Source organism: Carassius auratus, unplaced genomic scaffold, assembly GCF_003368295.1.
Source record: "Carassius auratus strain Wakin unplaced genomic scaffold, ASM336829v1 scaf_tig00217846, whole genome shotgun sequence".
Taxonomy (NCBI): domain Eukaryota; kingdom Metazoa; phylum Chordata; class Actinopteri; order Cypriniformes; family Cyprinidae; genus Carassius; species Carassius auratus.
The window spans coordinates 69,936-93,791 of record NW_020529272.1 but is presented as its reverse complement, the minus strand read 5'-3'; the positions used below and the strand labels follow the sequence as shown (position 1 = coordinate 93,791).

Genomic DNA, 23,856 nt, shown 5'->3' with positions numbered 1-23,856 from the left:
CGGCGATTAGATTGACTGATCTTTAAATAGCTCTCTCTTTGCAGCAGTCTTCGCTTATGGCCATACCACCCTGGCTATGCCAGATCATGTCTGAGCTCGGAAGCTAAGCAGGTTTGGGCCTGGTTAGTAATTGGATGGGAGACCCCCTGGTAATACCAGTTGCTTTAAGATTTTTGTAAATTTTTCACAAATTATATAATAATCTTGAAAAAAAAAAAGAGTGAATGCCCATTCTTGAATCTTAGCAGTCATTGGACCTGTGTAGTGTTTGGATGGGAGACCCCCTGTAATACCAGGTGCTCTAATATTATTGGAAATTTATTACTAATTATATAATAATCTTAAAAAAAAGAGCCAATGCCCGATCTCTTAATCTTAGCAGGTATTGGCCTGGTTAGTGCTTGGATGGGAGACCGCCTCGGAATACCAGGTGCTGTAAGCTTTTGGATTTTATTCCTACTTATATAATGTATGGGCGATTTGATTGGCTGATCTTTAAATAGTCTTCTCTTTGCAGTATCTTCGCTTGCGACCGTACAACACCTGGCTATGCCTGATCTCGTCTGCTCTCGGAAGCTAAGCAGGTTTGGTCCTGTATAATGTACCGGCGATTAGATTGGCTGATCTTTAAATAGCTCTCTCTTTGCACGCAGTCTTCGCTTATGGCCATTCCACCCTGGCTTATGCCAGATCATGTCTGAGTTCGAAACTAAGCAGGTTTCGGCCGTGGTTAGTAATTGGATGGCAAGACCCCCTGGTAATACCAGTTGCTTTAAGATTTTTGGAAATTTTTCACAAATTATATAATAATCTTGCAAGAAAAAAAGAAAGGAGTCAATGCCCCATATCTGAATCTTAGCAGGTATGGGCCTGGTTAGTAATTGGATGGGAGACACCCTGGTAATACCAGTTGCTTTAAGATTTTTGGAAATTTTTCAACAAATTATATAATAATCTTGAAAAAAAAAAAAAAGTCAATGCCCGATCTCTGAATAATAGCAGGTTTTGCCTGGTTAGTACTTGGATGGAAGACGGCCGGGAAATACCAGTTGCTGTAATATTTTTGGCAATTTTTACTAATTACATAATAATCTTGCAACAAAAAAAAAAAAAAGAGTAAATGCCCAATCTTTGAATCTTAGGAGGTATGGACCTGTTTAGTGCTTGGATGGGAGACCGCCTCGGAATACCAGTTGCTGTAATATTTTTGGAAATTTGTACTAATTATATAATTATCTTGAAACAAAAAGAGTCAATGCCCAATCTTTGAATCTTAGCAGCTATGGACCTGTTTAGTGTTTGGATGGGAGACCGCCTCGGAAAACCAGGTGCTCTAATATTATTGGAAATTATTACTAATTATATAATAATCTTTAAAAAAAAAAAAAAAAAAAAAAAAAAGAGTCAATGCCCGATCTCTTAATCTTAGCAGGTATTGGCCTGGTTAGTGCTTGGATGGGAGACCGCCTGGGAATACCAGGTGCTTTAAGCTTTAGGGTTTACTTTCCTACTTATATTAGATTGGCTGATCTTTAAATAGCTCTCTCTTTGCAGCAGTCTTCGCTTATGGCCATACCACCCTGTCTATGCCAGATCATGTCTGAGCTCGGAAGCTAAGCAGGTTTGGGCCTGGTTAGTAATTGGATGGGAGACCCCCTGGTAATACCAGTTGCTTTAAGATTTTTGTAAATTTTTCACATATTATATAATAATCTTGAAAAAAAAAAGAGTCAATGCCCATTCTTTGAATCTTAGCAGTCATGGACCTGTTTAGTGTCTGGATGGGAGACCGCCTCGGAATACCAGGTGCTCTAATATTATTGGAAATTTATTACTAATTATATAATAATCTTAAAAAAAAAAAAAAAAGAGTCAATGCCCATTCTTTGAATCTTAGCAGTCATGGACCTGTTTAGTGTCTGGATGGGAGACCGCCTCGGAATACCAGGTGCTCTAATATTATTGGAAATTTATTACTAATTATATAATAATCTTAAAAAAAAAAAAAAAGAGTCAATGCCCGATCTCTTAATCTTAGCAGGTATTGGCCTGGTTAGTGCTTGGATGGGAGACCGCCTGGGAATACCAGGTGCTTTAAGCTTTAGGGTTTCTTTCCTACTTATATAATATACCGGCGATTAGATTGACTGATCTTTAAATAGCTCTCTCTTAGCAGCAGTCTTCGCTTATGGCCATACCACCCTGGCTATGCCAGATCATGTCTGAGCTCGGAAGCTAAGCAGGTTTGGGCCTGGTTAGTAATTGGATGGGAGACCCCCTGGTAATTCCAGTTGCTTTAAGATTTTTGTAAATTTTTCACAAATTATATAATAATCTTGAAAAAAAAAAAGAGTGAATGCCCATTCTTTGAATCTTAGCAGTCATTGACCTGTGTAGTGTTTGGATGGGAGACCCCCTGTTAATACCAGGTGCTCTAATATTATTGGAAATTTATTACTAATTATATAATAATCTTAAAAAAAAAGAGCCAATGCCCGATCTCTTAATCTTAGCAGGTATTGGCCTGGTTAGTGCTTGGATGGGAGACCGCCTCGGAATACCAGGTGCTGTAAGCTTTTGGATTTTCATTCCTACTTATATAATGTATGGGCGATTTGATTGGCTGATCTTTAAATAGTCTTCTCTTTGCAGTATCCTTCGCTTGCGACCGTAACAACCTGGCTATGCCTGATCTCGTCTGCTCTCGGAAGCTAAGCAGGTTTGGTCCTGTATAATGTACCGGCGATTAGATTGGCTGATCTTTAAATAGCTCTCTCTTTGCAGCAGTCTTCGCTTATGGCCATTCCACCCTGGCTATGCCAGATCATGTCTGAGTTCGGAAACTAAGCAGGTTTCGGCCTGGTTAGTAATTGGATGGCAGACCCCCTGGTAATACCAGTTGCTTTAAGATTTTTGGAAATTTTTCACAAATTATATAATAATCTTGCAAGAAAAAAAGAAAGGAGTCAATGCCCCATATCTGAATCTTAGCAGGTATGGGCCTGGTTAGTAATTGGATGGGAGACACCCTGGTAATACCAGTTGCTTTAAGATTTTTGGAAATTTTTCACAAATTATATAATAATCTTGAAAAAAAAAAAAAGTCAATGCCCGATCTCTGAATAATAGCAGGTTTTGCCTGGTTAGTACTTGGATGGAAGACGGCCGGGAAATACCAGTTGCTGTAATATTTTTGGCAATTTTTACTAATTACATAATAATCTTGCAACAAAAAAAAAAAAAGAGTAAATGCCCAATCTTTGAATCTTAGGAGGTATGGACCTGTTTAGTGCTTGGATGGGAGACCGCCTCGGAATACCAGTTGCTGTAATATTTTTGGAAATTTGTACTAATTATATAATTATCTTGAAACAAAAAGAGTCAATGCCCAATCTTTGAATCTTAGCAGCTATGGACCTGTTTAGTGTTTGGATGGGAGACCGCCTCGGAAAACCAGGTGCTCTAATATTATTGGAAATTTATTACTAATTATATAATAATCTTTAAAAAAAAAAAAAAAAAAAAAAGAGTCAATGCCCGATCTCTTAATCTTAGCAGGTATTGGCCTGGTTAGTGCTTGGATGGGAGACCGCCTGGGAATACCAGGTGCTTTAAGCTTTAGGGTTTACTTTCCTACTTATATTAGATTGGCTGATCTTTAAATAGCTCTCTCTTTGCAGCAGTCTTCGCTTATGGCTATACCACCCTGTCTATGCCAGATCATGTCTGAGCTCGGAAGCTAAGCAGGTTTGGGCCTGGTTAGTAATTGGATGGGAGACCCCCTGGTAATACCAGTTGCTTTAAGATTTTTGTAAATTTTTCACATATTATATAATAATCTTGAAAAAAAAAAGAGTCAATGCCCATTCTTTGAATCTTAGCAGTCATGGACCTGTTTAGTGTCTGGATGGGAGACCGCCTCGGAATACCAGGTGCTCTAATATTATTGGAAATTTATTACTAATTATATAATAATCTTAAAAAAAAAAAAAAAAAAAAAAAGAGTCAATGCCCGATCTCTTAATCTTAGCAGGTATTGGCCTGGTTAGTGCTTGGATGGGAGACCGCCTGGGAATACCAGGTGCTTTAAGCTTTAGGGTTTTCTTTCCTACTTATATAATATACCGGCGATTAGATTGACTGATCTTTAAATAGCTCTCTCTTAGCAGCAGTCTTCGCTTATGGCCATACCACCCTGGCTATGCCAGATCATGTCTGAGCTCGGAAGCTAAGCAGGTTTGGGCCTGGTTAGTAATTGGATGGGAGACCCCCTGGTAATACCAGTTGCTTTAAGATTTTTGTAAATTTTTCACAAATTATATAATAATCTTGAAAAAAAAAAAGAGTGAATGCCCATTCTTTGAATCTTAGCAGTCATTGACCTGTGTAGTGTTTGGATGGGAGACCCCCTGTTAATACCAGGTGCTCTAATATTATTGGAAATTTATTACTAATTATATAATAATCTTAAAAAAAAAGAGCCAATGCCCGATCTCTTAATCTTAGCAGGTATTGGCCTGGTTAGTGCTTGGATGGGAGACCGCCTCGGAATACCAGGTGCTGTAAGCTTTTGGATTTTCATTCCTACTTATATAATGTATGGGCGATTTGATTGGCTGATCTTTAAATAGTCTTCTCTTTGCAGTATCCTTCGCTTGCGACCGTAACAACCTGGCTATGCCTGATCTCGTCTGCTCTCGGAAGCTAAGCAGGTTTGGTCCTGTATAATGTACCGGCGATTAGATTGGCTGATCTTTAAATAGCTCTCTCTTTGCAGCAGTCTTCGCTTATGGCCATTCCACCCTGGCTATGCCAGATCATGTCTGAGTTCGGAAACTAAGCAGGTTTCGGCCTGGTTAGTAATTGGATGGCAGACCCCCTGGTAATACCAGTTGCTTTAAGATTTTTGGAAATTTTTCACAAATTATATAATAATCTTGCAAGAAAAAAAGAAAGGAGTCAATGCCCCATATCTGAATCTTAGCAGGTATGGGCCTGGTTAGTAATTGGATGGGAGACACCCTGGTAATACCAGTTGCTTTAAGATTTTTGGAAATTTTTCACAAATTATATAATAATCTTGAAAAAAAAAAAAAGTCAATGCCCGATCTCTGAATAATAGCAGGTTTTGCCTGGTTAGTACTTGGATGGAAGACGGCCGGGAAATACCAGTTGCTGTAATATTTTTGGCAATTTTTACTAATTACATAATAATCTTGCAACAAAAAAAAAAAAAGAGTAAATGCCCAATCTTTGAATCTTAGGAGGTATGGACCTGTTTAGTGCTTGGATGGGAGACCGCCTCGGAATACCAGTTGCTGTAATATTTTTGGAAATTTGTACTAATTATATAATTATCTTGAAACAAAAAGAGTCAATGCCCAATCTTTGAATCTTAGCAGCTATGGACCTGTTTAGTGTTTGGATGGGAGACCGCCTCGGAAAACCAGGTGCTCTAATATTATTGGAAATTTATTACTAATTATATAATAATCTTTAAAAAAAAAAAAAAAAAAAAAAAAAAAGAGTCAATGCCCGATCTCTTAATCTTAGCAGGTATTGGCCTGGTTAGTGCTTGGATGGGAGACCGCCTGGGAATACCAGGTGCTTTAAGCTTTAGGGTTTACTTTCCTACTTATATTAGATTGGCTGATCTTTAAATAGCTCTCTCTTTGCAGCAGTCTTCGCTTATGGCTATACCACCCTGTCTATGCCAGATCATGTCTGAGCTCGGAAGCTAAGCAGGTTTGGGCCTGGTTAGTAATTGGATGGGAGACCCCCTGGTAATACCAGTTGCTTTAAGATTTTTGTAAATTTTTCACATATTATATAATAATCTTGAAAAAAAAAAGAGTCAATGCCCATTCTTTGAATCTTAGCAGTCATGGACCTGTTTAGTGTCTGGATGGGAGACCGCCTCGGAATACCAGGTGCTCTAATATTATTGGAAATTTATTACTAATTATATAATAATTAAAAAAAAAAAAAAAAAAAAAAGAGTCAATGCCCGATCTCTTAATCTTAGCAGGTATTGGCCTGGTTAGTGCTTGGATGGGAGACCGCCTGGGAATACCAGGTGCTTTAAGCTTTAGGGTTTTCTTTCCTACTTATATTAGATTGGCTGATCTTTAAATAGCTCTCTCTTTGCAGCAGTCTTCGCTTATGGCCATACCACCCTGGCTATGCCAGATCATGTCTGAGCTCGGAAGCTAAGCAGGTTTGGGCCTGGTTAGTAATTGGATGGGAGACCCCCTGGTAATACCAGTTGCTCTAAGATTTTTGTAAATTTTTCACAAATTATATAATAATCTTGAAAAAAAAAAGAGTCAATGCCCATTCTTTGAATCTTAGCAGTCATGGACCTGTTTAGTGTCTGGATGGGAGACCGCCTCGGAATACCAGGTGCTCTAATATTATTGGAAATTTATTACTAATTATATAATAATCTTAAAAAAAAAAAAAAAAAAAAAAGAGTCAATGCCCGATCTCTTAATCTTAGCAGGTATTGGCCTGGTTAGTGCTTGGATGGGAGACCGCCTGGGAATACCAGGTGCTTTAAGCTTTAGGGTTTTCTTTCCTACTTATATAATATACCGGCGATTAGATTGACTGATCTTTAAATAGCTCTCTCTTAGCAGCAGTCTTCGCTTATGGCCATACCACCCTGGCTATGCCAGATCATGTCTGAGCTCGGAAGCTAAGCAGGTTTGGGCCTGGTTAGTAATTGGATGGGAGACCCCCTGGTAATACCAGTTGCTTTAAGATTTTTGTAAATTTTTCACAAATTATATAATAATCTTGAAAAAAAAAAAGAGTGAATGCCCATTCTTTGAATCTTAGCAGTCATTGACCTGTGTAGTGTTTGGATGGGAGACCCCCTGTTAATACCAGGTGCTCTAATATTATTGGAAATTTATTACTAATTATATAATAATCTTAAAAAAAAAGAGCCAATGCCCGATCTCTTAATCTTAGCAGGTATTGGCCTGGTTAGTGCTTGGATGGGAGACCGCCTCGGAATACCAGGTGCTGTAAGCTTTTGGATTTTCATTCCTACTTATATAATGTATGGGCGATTTGATTGGCTGATCTTTAAATAGTCTTCTCTTTGCAGTATCCTTCGCTTGCGACCGTAACAACCTGGCTATGCCTGATCTCGTCTGCTCTCGGAAGCTAAGCAGGTTTGGTCCTGTATAATGTACCGGCGATTAGATTGGCTGATCTTTAAATAGCTCTCTCTTTGCAGCAGTCTTCGCTTATGGCCATTCCACCCTGGCTATGCCAGATCATGTCTGAGTTCGGAAACTAAGCAGGTTTCGGCCTGGTTAGTAATTGGATGGCAGACCCCCTGGTAATACCAGTTGCTTTAAGATTTTGGAAATTTTTCACAAATTATATAATAATCTTGAAAAAAAAAGAAAGGAGTCAATGCCCCATATCTGAATCTTAGCAGGTTTGGGCCTGGTTAGTAATTGGATGGGAGACCCCCTGGTAATACCAGTTGCTTTAAGATTTTTGGAAATTTTTCACAAATTATATAATAATCTTGAAAAAAAAAAGGAGTCAATGCCCCATATCTGAATCTTAGCAGGTATGGGCCTGGTTAGTAATTGGATGGGAGACACCCTGGTAATACCAGTTGCTTTAAGATTTTTGGAAATTTTTCACAAATTATATAATAATCTTGAAAAAAAAAAAAAAGTCAATGCCCGATCTCTGAATAATAGCAGGTTTTGCCTGGTTAGTACTTGGATGGAAGACGGCCGGGAAATACCAGTTGCTGTAATATTTTTGGCAATTTTTACTAATTACATAATAATCTTGCAACAAAAAAAAAAAAAAGAGTAAATGCCCAATCTTTGAATCTTAGGAGGTATGGACCTGTTTAGTGCTTGGATGGGAGACCGCCTCGGAATACCAGTTGCTGTAATATTTTTGGAAATTTGTACTAATTATATAATTATCTTGAAACAAAAAGAGTCAATGCCCAATCTTTGAATCTTAGCAGCTATGGACCTGTTTAGTGTTTGGATGGGAGACCGCCTCGGAAAACCAGGTGCTCTAATATTATTGGAAATTCATTACTAATTATATAATAATCTTTAAAAAAAAAAAAAAAAAAAGAGTCAATGCCCGATCTCTTAATCTTAGCAGGTATTGGCCTGGTTAGTGCTTGGATGGGAGACCGCCTGGGAATACCAGGTGCTTTAAGCTTTAGGGTTTTCTTTCCTACTTATATTATATTGGCTGATCTTTAAATAGCTCTCTCTTTGCAGCAGTCTTCGCTTATGGCTATACCACCCTGTCTATGCCAGATCATGTCTGAGCTCGGAAGCTAAGCAGGTTTGGGCCTGGTTAGTAATTGGATGGGAGACCCCCTGGTAATACCAGTTGCTTTAAGATTTTTGTAAATTTTTCACAAATTATATAATAATCTTGAAAAAAAAAAGAGTCAATGCCCATTCTTTGAATCTTAGCAGTCATGGACCTGTTTAGTGTCTGGATGGGAGACCGCCTCGGAATACCAGGTGCTCTAATATTATTGGAAATTTATTACTAATTATATAATAATCTTAAAAAAAAAAAAAAAAAAAAAAGAGTCAATGCCCGATCTCTTAATCTTAGCAGGTATTGGCCTGGTTAGTGCTTGGATGGGAGACCGCCTGGGAATACCAGGTGCTTTAAGCTTTAGGGTTTTCTTTCCTACTTATATAATGTACCGGCGATTAGATTGACTGATCTTTAAATAGCTCTCTCTTTGCAGCAGTCTTCGCTTATGGCCATACCACCCTGGCTATGCCAGATCATGTCTGAGCTCGGAAGCTAAGCAGGTTTGGGCCTGGTTAGTAATTGGATGGGAGACCCCCTGGTAATACCAGTTGCTTTAAGATTTTTGTAAATTTTTCACAAATTATATAATAATCTTGAAAAAAAAAAGAGTGAATGCCCATTCTTTGAATCTTAGCAGTCATTGACCTGTGTAGTGTTTGGATGGGAGACCCCCTGGTAATACCAGGTGCTCTAATATTATTGGAAATTTATTACTAATTATATAATAATCTTAAAAAAAAAGAGCCAATGCCCGATCTCTTAATCTTAGCAGGTATTGGCCTGGTTAGTGCTTGGATGGGAGACCGCCTCGGAATACCAGGTGCTGTAAGCTTTTGGATTTTCATTCCTACTTATATAATGTATGGGCGATTTGATTGGCTGATCTTTAAATAGTCTTCTCTTTGCAGTATCCTTCGCTTGCGACCGTAACAACCTGGCTATGCCTGATCTCGTCTGCTCTCGGAAGCTAAGCAGGTTTGGTCCTGTATAATGTACCGGCGATTAGATTGGCTGATCTTTAAATAGCTCTCTCTTTGCAGCAGTCTTCGCTTATGGCCATTCCACCCTGGCTATGCCAGATCATGTCTGAGCTCGGAAACTAAGCAGGTTTCGGCCTGGTTAGTAATTGGATGGCAGACCCCCTGGTAATACCAGTTGCTTTAAGATTTTTGGAAATTTTTCACAAATTATATAATAATCTTGCAAGAAAAAAAGAAAGGAGTCAATGCCCCATATCTGAATCTTAGCAGGTATGGGCCTGGTTAGTAATTGGATGGGAGACACCCTGGTAATACCAGTTGCTTTAAGATTTTTGGAAATTTTTCACAAATTATATAATAATCTTGAAAAAAAAAAAAAGTCAATGCCCGATCTCTGAATAATAGCAGGTTTTGCCTGGTTAGTACTTGGATGGAAGACGGCCGGGAAATACCAGTTGCTGTAATATTTTTGGCAATTTTTACTAATTACATAATAATCTTGCAACAAAAAAAAAAAAAAGAGTAAATGCCCAATCTTTGAATCTTAGGAGGTATGGACCTGTTTAGTGCTTGGATGGGAGACCGCCTCGGAATACCAGTTGCTGTAATATTTTTGGAAATTTGTACTAATTATATAATTATCTTGAAACAAAAAGAGTCAATGCCCAATCTTTGAATCTTAGCAGCTATGGACCTGTTTAGTGTTTGGATGGGAGACCGCCTCGGAAAACCAGGTGCTCTAATATTATTGGAAATTTATTACTAATTATATAATAATCTTTAAAAAAAAAAAAAAAAAAAAAGAGTCAATGCCCGATCTCTTAATCTTAGCAGGTATTGGCCTGGTTAGTGCTTGGATGGGAGACCGCCTGGGAATACCAGGTGCTTTAAGCTTTAGGGTTTACTTTCCTACTTATATTAGATTGGCTGATCTTTAAATAGCTCTCTCTTTGCAGCAGTCTTCGCTTATGGCTATACCACCCTGTCTATGCCAGATCATGTCTGAGCTCGGAAGCTAAGCAGGTTTGGGCCTGGTTAGTAATTGGATGGGAGACCCCCTGGTAATACCAGTTGCTTTAAGATTTTTGTAAATTTTTCACAAATTATATAATAATCTTGAAAAAAAAAAGAGTCAATGCCCATTCTTTGAATCTTAGCAGTCATGGACCTGTTTAGTGTCTGGATGGGAGACCGCCTCGGAATACCAGGTGCTCTAATATTATTGGAAATTTATTACTAATTATATAATAATCTTAAAAAAAAAAAAAAAAAAAAAGAGTCAATGCCCGATCTCTTAATCTTAGCAGGTATTGGCCTGGTTAGTGCTTGGATGGGAGACCGCCTGGGAATACCAGGTGCTTTAAGCTTTAGGGTTTTCTTTCCTACTTATATAATATACCGGCGATTAGATTGACTGATCTTTAAATAGCTCTCTCTTTGCAGCAGTCTTCGCTTATGGCCATACCACCCTGGCTATGCCAGATCATGTCTGAGCTCGGAAGCTAAGCAGGTTTGGGCCTGGTTAGTAATTGGATGGGAGACCCCCTGGTAATACCAGTTGCTTTAAGATTTTTGTAAATTTTTCACAAATTATATAATAATCTTGAAAAAAAAAAGAGTGAATGCCCATTCTTTGAATCTTAGCAGTCATTGACCTGTGTAGTGTTTGGATGGGAGACCCCCTGTTAATACCAGGTGCTCTAATATTATTGGAAATTTATTACTAATTATATAATAATCTTAAAAAAAAAGAGCCAATGCCCGATCTCTTAATCTTAGCAGGTATTGGCCTGGTTAGTGCTTGGATGGGAGACCGCCTCGGAATACCAGGTGCTGTAAGCTTTTGGATTTTCATTCCTACTTATATAATGTATGGGCGATTTGATTGGCTGATCTTTAAATAGTCTTCTCTTTGCAGTATCCTTCGCTTGCGACCGTAACAACCTGGCTATGCCTGATCTCGTCTGCTCTCGGAAGCTAAGCAGGTTTGGTCCTGTATAATGTACCGGCGATTAGATTGGCTGATCTTTAAATAGCTCTCTCTTTGCAGCAGTCTTCGCTTATGGCCATTCCACCCTGGCTATGCCAGATCATGTCTGAGCTCGGAAACTAAGCAGGTTTCGGCCTGGTTAGTAATTGGATGGCAGACCCCCTGGTAATACCAGTTGCTTTAAGATTTTTGGAAATTTTTCACAAATTATATAATAATCTTGCAAGAAAAAAAGAAAGGAGTCAATGCCCCATATCTGAATCTTAGCAGGTATGGGCCTGGTTAGTAATTGGATGGGAGACACCCTGGTAATACCAGTTGCTTTAAGATTTTTGGAAATTTTTCACAAATTATATAATAATCTTGAAAAAAAAAAAAAAGTCAATGCCCGATCTCTGAATAATAGCAGGTTTTGCCTGGTTAGTACTTGGATGGAAGACGGCCGGGAAATACCAGTTGCTGTAATATTTTTGGCAATTTTTACTAATTACATAATAATCTTGCAACAAAAAAAAAAAAAAGAGTAAATGCCCAATCTTTGAATCTTAGGAGGTATGGACCTGTTTAGTGCTTGGATGGGAGACCGCCTCGGAATACCAGTTGCTGTAATATTTTTGGAAATTTGTACTAATTATATAATTATCTTGAAACAAAAAGAGTCAATGCCCAATCTTTGAATCTTAGCAGCTATGGACCTGTTTAGTGTTTGGATGGGAGACCGCCTCGGAAAACCAGGTGCTCTAATATTATTGGAAATTTATTACTAATTATATAATAATCTTTAAAAAAAAAAAAAAAAAAGAGTCAATGCCCGATCTCTTAATCTTAGCAGGTATTGGCCTGGTTAGTGCTTGGATGGGAGACCGCCTGGGAATACCAGGTGCTTTAAGCTTTAGGGTTTCTTTCCTACTTATATTAGATTGGCTGATCTTTAAATAGCTCTCTCTTTGCAGCAGTCTTCGCTTATGGCCATACCACCCTGTCTATGCCAGATCATGTCTGAGCTCGGAAGCTAAGCAGGTTTGGGCCTGGTTAGTAATTGGATGGGAGACCCCCTGGTAATACCAGTTGCTTTAAGATTTTTGTAAATTTTTCACAAATTATATAATAATCTTGAAAAAAAAAAGAGTCAATGCCCATTCTTTGAATCTTAGCAGTCATGGACCTGTTTAGTGTCTGGATGGGAGACCGCCTCGGAATACCAGGTGCTCTAATATTATTGGAAATTTATTACTAATTATATAATAATCTTAAAAAAAAAAAAAAAAAAAAGAGTCAATGCCCGATCTCTTAATCTTAGCAGGTATTGGCCTGGTTAGTGCTTGGATGGGAGACCGCCTGGGAATACCAGGTGCTTTAAGCTTTAGGGTTTTCTTTCCTACTTATATAATATACCGGCGATTAGATTGACTGATCTTTAAATAGCTCTCTCTTTGCAGCAGTCTTCGCTTATGGCCATACCACCCTGGCTATGCCAGATCATGTCTGAGCTCGGAAGCTAAGCAGGTTTGGGCCTGGTTAGTAATTGGATGGGAGACCCCCTGGTAATACCAGTTGCTTTAAGATTTTTGTAAATTTTTCACAAATTATATAATAATCTTGAAAAAAAAAAAGAGTGAATGCCCATTCTTTGAATCTTAGCAGTCATTGACCTGTGTAGTGTTTGGATGGGAGACCCCCTGTTAATACCAGGTGCTCTAATATTATTGGAAATTTATTACTAATTATATAATAATCTTAAAAAAAAGAGCCAATGCCCGATCTCTTAATCTTAGCAGGTATTGGCCTGGTTAGTGCTTGGATGGGAGACCGCCTCGGAATACCAGGTGCTGTAAGCTTTTGGATTTTCATTCCTACTTATATAATGTATGGGCGATTTGATTGGCTGATCTTTAAATAGTCTTCTCTTTGCAGTATCCTTCGCTTGCGACCGTAACAACCTGGCTATGCCTGATCTCGTCTGCTCTCGGAAGCTAAGCAGGTTTGGTCCTGTATAATGTACCGGCGATTAGATTGGCTGATCTTTAAATAGCTCTCTCTTTGCAGCAGTCTTCGCTTATGGCCATTCCACCCTGGCTATGCCAGATCATGTCTGAGTTCGGAAACTAAGCAGGTTTCGGCCTGGTTAGTAATTGGATGGCAGACCCCCTGGTAATACCAGTTGCTTTAAGATTTTTGGAAATTTTTCACAAATTATATAATAATCTTGCAAGAAAAAAAGAAAGGAGTCAATGCCCCATATCTGAATCTTAGCAGGTATGGGCCTGGTTAGTAATTGGATGGGAGACACCCTGGTAATACCAGTTGCTTTAAGATTTTTGGAAATTTTCACAAATTATATAATAATCTTGAAAAAAAAAAAAAGTCAATGCCCGATCTCTGAATAATAGCAGGTTTTGCCTGGTTAGTACTTGGATGGAAGACGGCCGGGAAATACCAGTTGCTGTAATATTTTTGGCAATTTTTACTAATTACATAATAATCTTGCAACAAAAAAAAAAAAAAGAGTAAATGCCCAATCTTTGAATCTTAGGAGGTATGGACCTGTTTAGTGCTTGGATGGGAGACCGCCTCGGAATACCAGTTGCTGTAATATTTTTGGAAATTTGTACTAATTATATAATTATCTTGAAACAAAAAGAGTCAATGCCCAATCTTTGAATCTTAGCAGCTATGGACCTGTTTAGTGTTTGGATGGGAGACCGCCTCGGAAAACCAGGTGCTCTAATATTATTGGAAATTTATTACTAATTATATAATAATCTTTAAAAAAAAAAAAAAAAAAAAAAAAAAAGAGTCAATGCCCGATCTCTTAATCTTAGCAGGTATTGGCCTGGTTAGTGCTTGGATGGGAGACCGCCTGGGAATACCAGGTGCTTTAAGCTTTAGGGTTTACTTTCCTACTTATATTAGATTGGCTGATCTTTAAATAGCTCTCTCTTTGCAGCAGTCTTCGCTTATGGCTATACCACCCTGTCTATGCCAGATCATGTCTGAGCTCGGAAGCTAAGCAGGTTTGGGCCTGGTTAGTAATTGGATGGGAGACCCCCTGGTAATACCAGTTGCTTTAAGATTTTTGTAAATTTTTCACATATTATATAATAATCTTGAAAAAAAAAAGAGTCAATGCCCATTCTTTGAATCTTAGCAGTCATGGACCTGTTTAGTGTCTGGATGGGAGACCGCCTCGGAATACCAGGTGCTCTAATATTATTGGAAATTTATTACTAATTATATAATAATTTAAAAAAAAAAAAAAAAAAAAAAGAGTCAATGCCCGATCTCTTAATCTTAGCAGGTATTGGCCTGGTTAGTGCTTGGATGGGAGACCGCCTGGGAATACCAGGTGCTTTAAGCTTTAGGGTTTTTCTTTCCTACTTATATTAGATTGGCTGATCTTTAAATAGCTCTCTCTTTGCAGCAGTCTTGGCTTATGGCCATACCACCCTGGCTATGCCAGATCATGTCTGAGCTCGGAAGCTAAGCAGGTTTGGGCCTGGTTAGTAATTGGATGGGAGACCCCCTGGTAATACCAGTTGCTCTAAGATTTTTGTAAATTTTTCACAATTATATAATAATCTTGAAAAAAAAAAGAGTCCAATGCCCATTCTTTGAATCTTAGCAGTCATGGACCTGTTTAGTGTCTGGATGGGAGACCGCCTCGGAATACCAGGTGCTCTAATATTATTGGAAATTTATTACTAATTATATAATAATCTTAAAAAAAAAAAAAAAAAAAAAGAGTCAATGCCCGATCTCTTAATCTTAGCAGGTATTGGCCTGGTTAGTGCTTGGATGGGAGACCGCCTGGGAATACCAGGTGCTTTAAGCTTTAGGGTTTTCTTTCCTACTTATATAATTACCGGCGATTAGATTGACTGATCTTTAAATAGCTCTCTCTTTGCAGCAGTCTTCGCTTATGGCCATACCACCCTGGCTATGCCAGATCATGTCTGAGCTCGGAAGCTAAGCAGGTTTGGGCCTGGTTAGTAATTGGATGGGAGACCCCCTGGTAATACCAGTTGCTTTAAGATTTTTGTAAATTTTTCACAAATTATATAATAATCTTGAAAAAAAAAAGAGTGAATGCCCATTCTTTGAATCTTAGCAGTCATTGACCTGTGTAGTGTTTGGATGGGAGACCCCCTGAATACCAGGTGCTCTAATATTATTGGAAATTTATTACTAATTATATAATAATCTTAAAAAAAAAGAGCCAATGCCCGATCTCTTAATCTTAGCAGGTATTGGCCTGGTTAGTGCTTGGATGGGAGACCGCCTCGGAATACCAGGTGCTGTAAGCTTTTGGATTTTCATTCCTACTTATATAATGTATGGGCGATTTGATTGGCTGATCTTTAAATAGTCTTCTCTTTGCAGTATCCTTCGCTTGCGACCGTAACAACCTGGCTATGCCTGATCTCGTCTGCTCTCGGAAGCTAAGCAGGTTTGGTCCTGTATAATGTACCGGGCGATTAGATTGGCTGATCTTTAAATAGCTCTCTCTTTGCAGCAGTCTTCGCTTATGGCCATTCACCTGGCTATGCCAGATCATGTCTGAGTTCGAAACTAAGCAGGTTTCGGCCTGGTTAGTAATTGGATGGCAGACCCCCTGGTATACAGTTTGCTTTAAGATTTTTGGAAATTTTTCACAAATTATATAATAATCTTGAAAAAAAAAAGAAAGGAGTCAATGCCCCATATCTGAATCTTAGCAGGTATGGGCTGGTTAGTAATTGGATGGGAGACCCCCTGGTAATAACCAGTTGCTTTAAGATTTTTGGAAATTTTTAGCAGTCATGACCTGTGTAGTGTTTGGATGGGAGACCCCTTAATACCAGGTGGCTCTAATATTATTGGAAATTTATTACTAATTATATAATAATCTTAAAAAAAAGAGCCAATGCCCGATCTCTTAATCTTAGCAGGTATTGGCCTGGTTAGTGCTTGGATGGGAGACCGCCTCGGAATACCAGGTGCTGTAAGCTTTTGGATTTTCATTCCTACTTATATAATGTATGGGCGATTTGATTGGCTGATCTTTAAAAGTCTTCTCTTTGCAGTATCCTTCGCTTGCGACCCGTAACAACCTGGCTATGCCTGATCTCGTCTGCTCTCGGAAGCTAAGCAGGTTTGGTCCTGTATAATGTACCGGATTAGATTGGCTGATCTTTAAATAGCTCTTCTTTGCAGCAGTCTTCGCTTATGGCCATTCCACCCTGGCTATGCCAGATCATGTCTGAGTTCGGAACTAAGCAGGTTTCGGCCTGGTTAGTAATTGGATGGCAGACCCCCTGGTAATACCAGTTGCTTTAAGATTTTTTGGAAATTTTTCACAAATTATATAATAATCTTGCAAGAAAAAAAGAAAGGAGTCAATGCCCATATCTGAATCTTAGCAGGTATGGGCCTGGTTAGTAATTGGATGGGAGACACCTGGTAATACCAGTTGCTTTAAGATTTTTTGGAAATTTTTCACAAATTATATAATAATCTGAAAAAAAAAAAAAAGTCAATGCCCGATCTCTGAATAATAGCAGGTTTTGCCTGGTTAGTACTTGGATGGAAGACGGCGGGAAATACCAGTTGCTGTAATATTTTTGCAATTTTTACTAATTACATAATAATCTTGCAAAAAAAAAAAAAAGAGTAAATGCCCAATCTTTGAATCTTAGAGGTATGGACCTGTTTAGTGCTTGGATGGGAGACCGCCTCGGAATACCAGTTGCTGTAATATTTTTGGAAATTTGTACTAATTATATAATTATCTTGAAACAAAAAGAGTCAATGCCCAATCTTTGAATCTTAGCAGCTATGGACCTGTTTAGTGTTTGGATGGGAGACCGCCTCGGAAACCAGGTGCTCTAATATTATTGGAAATTTATTACTAATTATATAATAATCTTTAAAAAAAAAAAAAAAAAAAAGAGTCAATGCCGATCTCTTAATCTTAGCAGGTATTGGCCTGGTTAGTGCTTGGATGGGAGACCGCCTGGGAATACCAGGTGCTTTAAGCTTTAGGGTTTTCTTTCCTACTTATATAATTAGGCGTTAGATTGGCTGATCTTTAAATAGCTCTCTCTTTGCAGCAGTCTTCGCTTATGGCCATACCACCTGGCTATGCCAGATCAATGTCTGAGCTCGGAAGCTAAGCAGGTTTGGGCCTGGTTAGTAATTGGATGGGAGACCCCTGGTAATACCAGTTGCTTTAAGATTTTTGTAAATTTTTCACAAATTATATAATAATCTTGAAAAAAAAAAAAAGTCAATGCCCGATCTCTGAATCTTAGCAGGTTTTGCCTGGTTAGTACTTGGATGGAAGACGCCCGGAAATACCAGTTGCTGTAATATTTTGGCAATTTTTACTAATTAATAATAATCTTGCAAAAAAAAAAAAAAGAGTAAATGCCCAATCTTTGAATCTTAGGAGGTATGGACCTGTTTAGTGCTTGGATGGGAGACCGCCTCGGAATACCAGTTGCTGTAATATTTTTGGAAATTTGTACTAATTATATAATTATCTTTGAAACAAAAAGAGTCAATGCCCAATCTTTGAATCTTAGCAGCTATGGACCTGTTTAGTGTTTGGATGGGAGACCGCCTCGGAAAACCAGGTGCTCTAATATTATTGGAAATTTATTACTAATTATATAATAATCTTTAAAAAAAAAAAAAAAAAAAAAAAGAGTCAATGCCCGATCTCTTAATCTTAGCAGGTATTGGCCTGGTTAGTGCTTGGATGGGAGACCGCCTGGGAAATACCAGGTGCTTTAAGCTTTAGGGTTTTCTTCCTACTTATATAATGTACCGGCGATTAGATTGGCTGATCTTTAAATAGCTCTCTCTTTGCAGCAGTCTTCGCTTATGGCCATACCACCCTGGCTATGCCAGATCATGTCTGAGCTCGGAAGCTAAGCAGGTTTGGGCCTGGTTAGTAATTGGATGGGAGACCCCCTGGTAATACCAGTTGCTCTAAGATTTTTGTAAATTTTTCACAAATTAATATAATAATCTTGAAAAAAAAAAAAAAGTCAATGCCCGATCTCTGAATAAATAGCAGGTTTTGCCTGTTAGTACTTGGATGGAAGACGGCCGGGAAATACCAGTTGCTGTAATATTTTTGGGCAATTTTTACTAATTACATAATAATCTTGCAAAAAAAAAAAAAAAAAAAAGAGTAAATGCCCAATCTTTGAATCTTAGGAGGTATGGACCTGTTTAGTGCTTGGATGGGAGACCGCCTCGGAATACCAGTTGCTGTAATATTTTTGGAAATTTGTACTAATTATATAATTATCTTGAAACAAAAAGAGTCAATGCCCAATCTTTGAATCTTAGCAGCTATGGACCTGTTTAGTGTTTGGATGGGAGACCGCCTCGGAAAACCAGGTGCTCTAATATTATTGGAATTTATTACTAATTATATAATAATCTTTAAAAAAAAAAAAAAAAAAAAAAAGAGTCAATGCCCGATCTCTTAATCTTAGCAGGTATTGGCCTGGTTAGTGCTTGGATGGGAGACCGCCTGGGAATACCAGGTGCTTTAAGCTTTAGGGTTTTCTTTCCTACTTATATTAGATTGGCTGATCTTTAAATAGCTCTCTCTTTGCAGCAGTCTTCGCTTATGGCCATACCACCCTGGCTATGCCAGATCATGTCTGAGCTCGGAAGCTAAGCAGGTTTGGGCCTGGTTAGTAATTGGATGGGAGACCCCCTGGTAATACCAGTTGCTTTAAGATTTTTGTAAATTTTTCACAAATTATATAATAATCTTGAAAAAAAAAAGAGTGAATGCCCATTCTTTGAATCTTAGCAGTCATTGACCTGTGTAGTGTTTGGATGGGAGACCCCCTGTTAATACCAGGTGCTCTAATATTATTGGAAATTTATTACTAATTATATAATAATCTTAAAAAAAAGAGCCAATGCCCGATCTCTTAATCTTAGCAGGTATTGGCCTGGTTAGTGCTTGGATGGGAGACCGCCTCGGAATACCAGGTGCTGTAAGCTTTTGGATTTTCATTCCTACTTATATAATGTATGGGCGATTTGATTGGCTGATCTTTAAATAGTCTTCTCTTTGCAGTATCCTTCGCTTGCGACCGTAACAACCTGGCTATGCCTGATCTCGTCTGCTCTCGGAAGCTAAGCAGGTTTGGTCCTGTATAATGTACCGGCGATTAGATTGGCTGATCTTTAAATAGCTCTCTCTTTGCAGCAGTCTTCGCTTATGGCCATTCCACCCTGGCTATGCCAGATCATGTCTGAGTTCGGAAACTAAGCAGGTTTCGGCCTGGTTAGTAATTGGATGGCAGACCCCCTGGTAATACCAGTTGCTTTAAGATTTTTGGAAATTTTTCACAAATTATATAATAATCTTGCAAGAAAAAAAGAAAGGAGTCAATGCCCCATATCTGAATCTTAGCAGGTATGGGCCTGGTTAGTAATTGGATGGGAGACACCCTGGTAATACCAGTTGCTTTAAGATTTTTGGAAATTTTTCACAAATTATATAATAATCTTGAAAAAAAAAAAAAAGTCAATGCCCGATCTCTGAATAATAGCAGGTTTTGCCTGGTTAGTACTTGGATGGAAGACGGCCGGGAAATACCAGTTGCTGTAATATTTTTGGCAATTTTTACTAATTACATAATAATCTTGCAACAAAAAAAAAAAGAGTAAATGCCCAATCTTTGAATCTTAGGAGGTATGGACCTGTTTAGTGCTTGGATGGGAGACCGCCTCGGAATACCAGTTGCTGTAATATTTTTGGAAATTTGTACTAATTATATAATTATCTTGAAACAAAAAGAGTCAATGCCCAATCTTTGAATCTTAGCAGCTATGGACCTGTTTAGTGTTTGGATGGGAGACCGCCTCGGAAAACCAGGTGCTCTAATATTATTGGAAATGTATTACTAATTATATAATAATCTTTAAAAAAAAAAAAAAAAAAAAAAAAGAGTCTAATGCCCGATCTCTTAATCTTAGCAGGTATTGGCCTGGTTAGTGCTTGGATGGGAGACCGCCTGGGAATACCAGGTGCTTTAAGCTTTAGTGTTTTCTTTCCTACTTATATTAGATTGGCTGATCTTTAAATAGCTCTCTCTTTGCAGCAGTCTTCGCTTATGGCTATACCACCCTGTCTATGCCAGATCATATCTGAGCTCGGAAGCTAAGCAGGTTTGGGCCTGGTTAGTAATTGGATGGGAGACCCCCTGGTAATACCAGTTGCTTTAAGATTTTTGTAAATTTTTCACATATTATATAATAATCTTGAAAAAAAAAAAGAGTCAATGCCCATTCTTTGAATCTTAGCAGTCATGGACCTGTTTAGTGTCTGGATGGGAGACCGCCTCGGAATACCAGGTGCTCTAATATTATTGGAAATTTATTACTAATTATATAATAATCTTAAAAAAAAAAAAAAAAAAAAAAGAGTCAATGCCCGATCTCTTAATCTTAGCAGGTATTGGCCTGGTTAGTGCTTGGATGGGAGACCGCCTGGGAATACCAGGTGCTTTAAGCTTTAGGGTTTTCTTTCCTACTTATATAATGTACCGGCGATTAGATTGGCTGATCTTTAAATAGCTCTCTCTTTGCAGCAGTCTTCGCTTATGGCCATACCACCCTGGCTATGCCAGATCATGTCTGAGCTCGGAAGCTAAGCAGGTTTGGGCCTGGTTAGTAATTGGATGGGAGACCCCCTGGTAATACCAGTTGCTCTAAGATTTTTGTAAATTTTTCCACAATTATATAATAATCTTGAAAAAAAAAAGAGTGAATGCCCATTCTTTGAATCTTAGCAGTCATTGACCTGTGTAGTGTTTGGATGGGAGACCCCCTGTTAATACCAGGTGCTCTAATATTATTGGAAATTTATTACTAATTATATAATAATCTTAAAAAAAAAGAGCCAATGCCCGATCTCTTAATCTTAGCAGGTATTGGCCTGGTTAGTGCTTGGATGGGAGACCGCCTCGGAATACCAGGTGCTGTAAGCTTTTGGATTTTCATTCCTACTTATATAATGTATGGGCGATTTGATTGGCTGATCTTTAAATAGTCTTCTCTTTGCAGTATCCTTCGCTTGCGACCGTAACAACCTGGCTATGCCTGATCTCGTCTGCTCTCGGAAGCTAAGCAGGTTTGGTCCTGTATAATGTACCGGCGATTAGATTGGCTGATCTTTAAATAGCTCTCTCTTTGCAGCAGTCTTCGCTTATGGCCATTCCACCCTGGCTATGCCAGATCATGTCTGAGTTCGGAAACTAAGCAGGTTTCGGCCTGGTTAGTAATTGGATGGCAGACCCCCTGGTAATACCAGTTGGTTTAAGATTTTTGGAAATTTTTCACAAATTATATAATAATCTTGCAAGAAAAAAAGAAAGGAGTCAATGCCCCATATCTGAATCTTAGCAGGTATGGGCCTGGTTAGTAATTGGATGGCAGACCCCTGGTAATACCAGTTGCTTTAAGATTTTTGGAAATTTTTCACAAATTATATAATAATCTTGAAAAAAAAAAAAAGTCAATGCCCGATCTCTGAATAATAGCAGGTTTTGCCTGGTTAGTACTTGGATGGAAGACGGCCGGGAAATACCAGTTGCTGTAATATTTTTGGCAATTTTTACTAATTACATAATAATCTTGCAACAAAAAAAAAAAAAAGAGTAAATGCCCAATCTTTGAATCTTAGGAGGTATGGACCTGTTTAGTGCTTGGATGGGAGACCGCCTCGGAATACCAGTTGCTGTAATATTTTTGGAAATTTGTACTAATAATATAATTATCTTGAAACAAAAAGAGTCAATTCCCAATCTTTAAATCTTAGCAGCTATGGACCTGTTTAGTGTTTGGATGGGAGACCGCCTCGGAAAACCAGGTGCTCTAATATTATTGGAAATTTATTACTAATTATATAATAATCTTTAAAAAAAAAAAAAAAAAGAGTCAATGCCCGATCTCTTAATCTTAGCAGGTATTGGCCTGGTTAGTGCTTGGATGGGAGACCGCCTGGGAATACCAGGTGCTTTAAGCTTTAGGGTTTTCTTTCCTACTTATATTAGATTGGCTGATCTTTAAATAGCTCTCTCTTTGCAGCAGTCTTCGCTTATGGCCATACCACCCTGGCTATGCCAGATCATGTCTGAGCTCGGAAGCTAAGCAGGTTTGGGCCTGGTTAGTAATTGGATGGGAGACCCCCTGGTAATACCAGTTGCTTTAAGATTTTTGTAAATTTTTCACAAATTATATAATAATTTTGAAAAAAAAAAGAGTGAATGCCCATTCTTTGAATCTTAGCAGTCATTGACCTGTGTAGTGTTTGGATGGGAGACCCCCTGTTAATACCAGGTGCTCTAATATTATTGGAAATTTATTACTAATTATATAATAATCTTAAAAAAAAGAGCCAATGCCCGATCTCTTAATCTTAGCAGGTATTGGCCTGGTTAGTGCTTGGATGGGAGACCGCCTCGGAATACCAGGTGCTGTAAGCTTTTGGATTTTCATTCCTACTTATATAATGTATGGGCGATTTGATTGGCTGATCTTTAAATAGTCTTCTCTTTGCAGTATCCTTCGCTTGCGACCGTAACAACCTGGCTATGCCTGATCTCGTCTGCTCTCGGAAGCTAAGCAGGTTTGGTCCTGTATAATGTACCGGCGATTAGATTGGCTGATCTTTAAATAGCTCTCTCTTTGCAGCAGTCTTCGCTTATGGCCATTCCACCCTGGCTATGCCAGATCATGTCTGAGTTTGGAAACTAAGCAGGTTTCGGCCTGGTTAGTAATTGGATGGCAGACCCCCTGGTAATACCAGTTGCTTTAAGATTTTTGGAAATTTTTCACAAATTATATAATAATCTTGCAAGAAAAAAAGAAAGGAGTCAATGCCCCATATCTGAATCTTAGCAGGTATGGGCCTGGTTAGTAATTGGATGGGAGACACCCTGGTAATACCAGTTGCTTTAAGATTTTTGGAAATTTTTCACAAATTATATAATAATCTTGAAAAAAAAAAAAAAAGTCAATGCCCGATCTCTGAATAATAGCAGGTTTTGCCTGGTTAGTACTTGGATGGAAGACGGCCGGGAAATACCAGTTGCTGTAATATTTTTGGCAATTTTTACTAATTACATAATAATCTTGCAACAAAAAAAAAAAAAGAGTAAATGCCCAATCTTTGAATCTTAAGAGGTATGGACCTGTTTAGTGCTTGGATGGGAGACCGCCTCGGAATACCAGTTGCTGTAATATTTTTGGAAATTTGTACTAATTATATAATTATCTTGAAACAAAAAGAGTCAATGCCCAATCTTTGAATCTTAGCAGCTATGGACCTGTTTAGTGTTTGGATGGGAGACCGCCTCGGAAAACCAGGTGCTCTAATATTATTGGAAATTTATTACTAATTATATAATAATCTTTAAAAAAAAAAAAAAAAAAAAAAGAGTCAATGCCCGATCTCTTAATCTTAGCAGGTATTGGCCTGGTTAGTGCTTGGATGGGAGACCGCCTGGGAATACCAGGTGCTTTAAGCTTTAGGGTTTT

General features: G+C 38.3%; 22 pseudogenes; all 22 read left to right on the top strand.

Annotated features, from left to right (window-relative positions):
* Positions 1 to 52: 52 nt before the first annotated feature.
* Positions 53 to 171, top strand: LOC113103658 (uncharacterized; annotated as a pseudogene).
* Positions 172 to 1,562: 1,391 nt separating this feature from the next.
* On the top strand, positions 1,563 to 1,681 carry LOC113103584 (uncharacterized; annotated as a pseudogene).
* Positions 1,682 to 2,184: 503 nt separating this feature from the next.
* LOC113103660 (uncharacterized) lies at positions 2,185 to 2,303 on the top strand (annotated as a pseudogene).
* Positions 2,304 to 3,688: 1,385 nt separating this feature from the next.
* LOC113103635 (uncharacterized) lies at positions 3,689 to 3,807 on the top strand (annotated as a pseudogene).
* A 370-nt stretch (positions 3,808 to 4,177) lies between these two features.
* LOC113103656 (uncharacterized) lies at positions 4,178 to 4,296 on the top strand (annotated as a pseudogene).
* A 1,390-nt stretch (positions 4,297 to 5,686) lies between these two features.
* LOC113103634 (uncharacterized) lies at positions 5,687 to 5,805 on the top strand (annotated as a pseudogene).
* A 353-nt stretch (positions 5,806 to 6,158) lies between these two features.
* LOC113103675 (uncharacterized) lies at positions 6,159 to 6,277 on the top strand (annotated as a pseudogene).
* Positions 6,278 to 6,646: 369 nt separating this feature from the next.
* Positions 6,647 to 6,765, top strand: LOC113103655 (uncharacterized; annotated as a pseudogene).
* Positions 6,766 to 8,284: 1,519 nt separating this feature from the next.
* On the top strand, positions 8,285 to 8,403 carry LOC113103633 (uncharacterized; annotated as a pseudogene).
* Positions 8,404 to 8,772: 369 nt separating this feature from the next.
* LOC113103653 (uncharacterized) lies at positions 8,773 to 8,891 on the top strand (annotated as a pseudogene).
* Positions 8,892 to 10,275: 1,384 nt separating this feature from the next.
* LOC113103632 (uncharacterized) lies at positions 10,276 to 10,394 on the top strand (annotated as a pseudogene).
* A 368-nt stretch (positions 10,395 to 10,762) lies between these two features.
* LOC113103652 (uncharacterized) lies at positions 10,763 to 10,881 on the top strand (annotated as a pseudogene).
* Positions 10,882 to 12,262: 1,381 nt separating this feature from the next.
* On the top strand, positions 12,263 to 12,381 carry LOC113103682 (uncharacterized; annotated as a pseudogene).
* A 367-nt stretch (positions 12,382 to 12,748) lies between these two features.
* Positions 12,749 to 12,867, top strand: LOC113103651 (uncharacterized; annotated as a pseudogene).
* A 1,389-nt stretch (positions 12,868 to 14,256) lies between these two features.
* LOC113103631 (uncharacterized) lies at positions 14,257 to 14,375 on the top strand (annotated as a pseudogene).
* A 355-nt stretch (positions 14,376 to 14,730) lies between these two features.
* On the top strand, positions 14,731 to 14,849 carry LOC113103674 (uncharacterized; annotated as a pseudogene).
* Positions 14,850 to 15,216: 367 nt separating this feature from the next.
* On the top strand, positions 15,217 to 15,335 carry LOC113103650 (uncharacterized; annotated as a pseudogene).
* A 2,826-nt stretch (positions 15,336 to 18,161) lies between these two features.
* LOC113103673 (uncharacterized) lies at positions 18,162 to 18,280 on the top strand (annotated as a pseudogene).
* Positions 18,281 to 18,921: 641 nt separating this feature from the next.
* On the top strand, positions 18,922 to 19,040 carry LOC113103649 (uncharacterized; annotated as a pseudogene).
* Positions 19,041 to 20,425: 1,385 nt separating this feature from the next.
* Positions 20,426 to 20,544, top strand: LOC113103586 (uncharacterized; annotated as a pseudogene).
* A 370-nt stretch (positions 20,545 to 20,914) lies between these two features.
* Positions 20,915 to 21,033, top strand: LOC113103672 (uncharacterized; annotated as a pseudogene).
* A 1,379-nt stretch (positions 21,034 to 22,412) lies between these two features.
* On the top strand, positions 22,413 to 22,531 carry LOC113103648 (uncharacterized; annotated as a pseudogene).
* Positions 22,532 to 23,856: the final 1,325 nt, after the last annotated feature.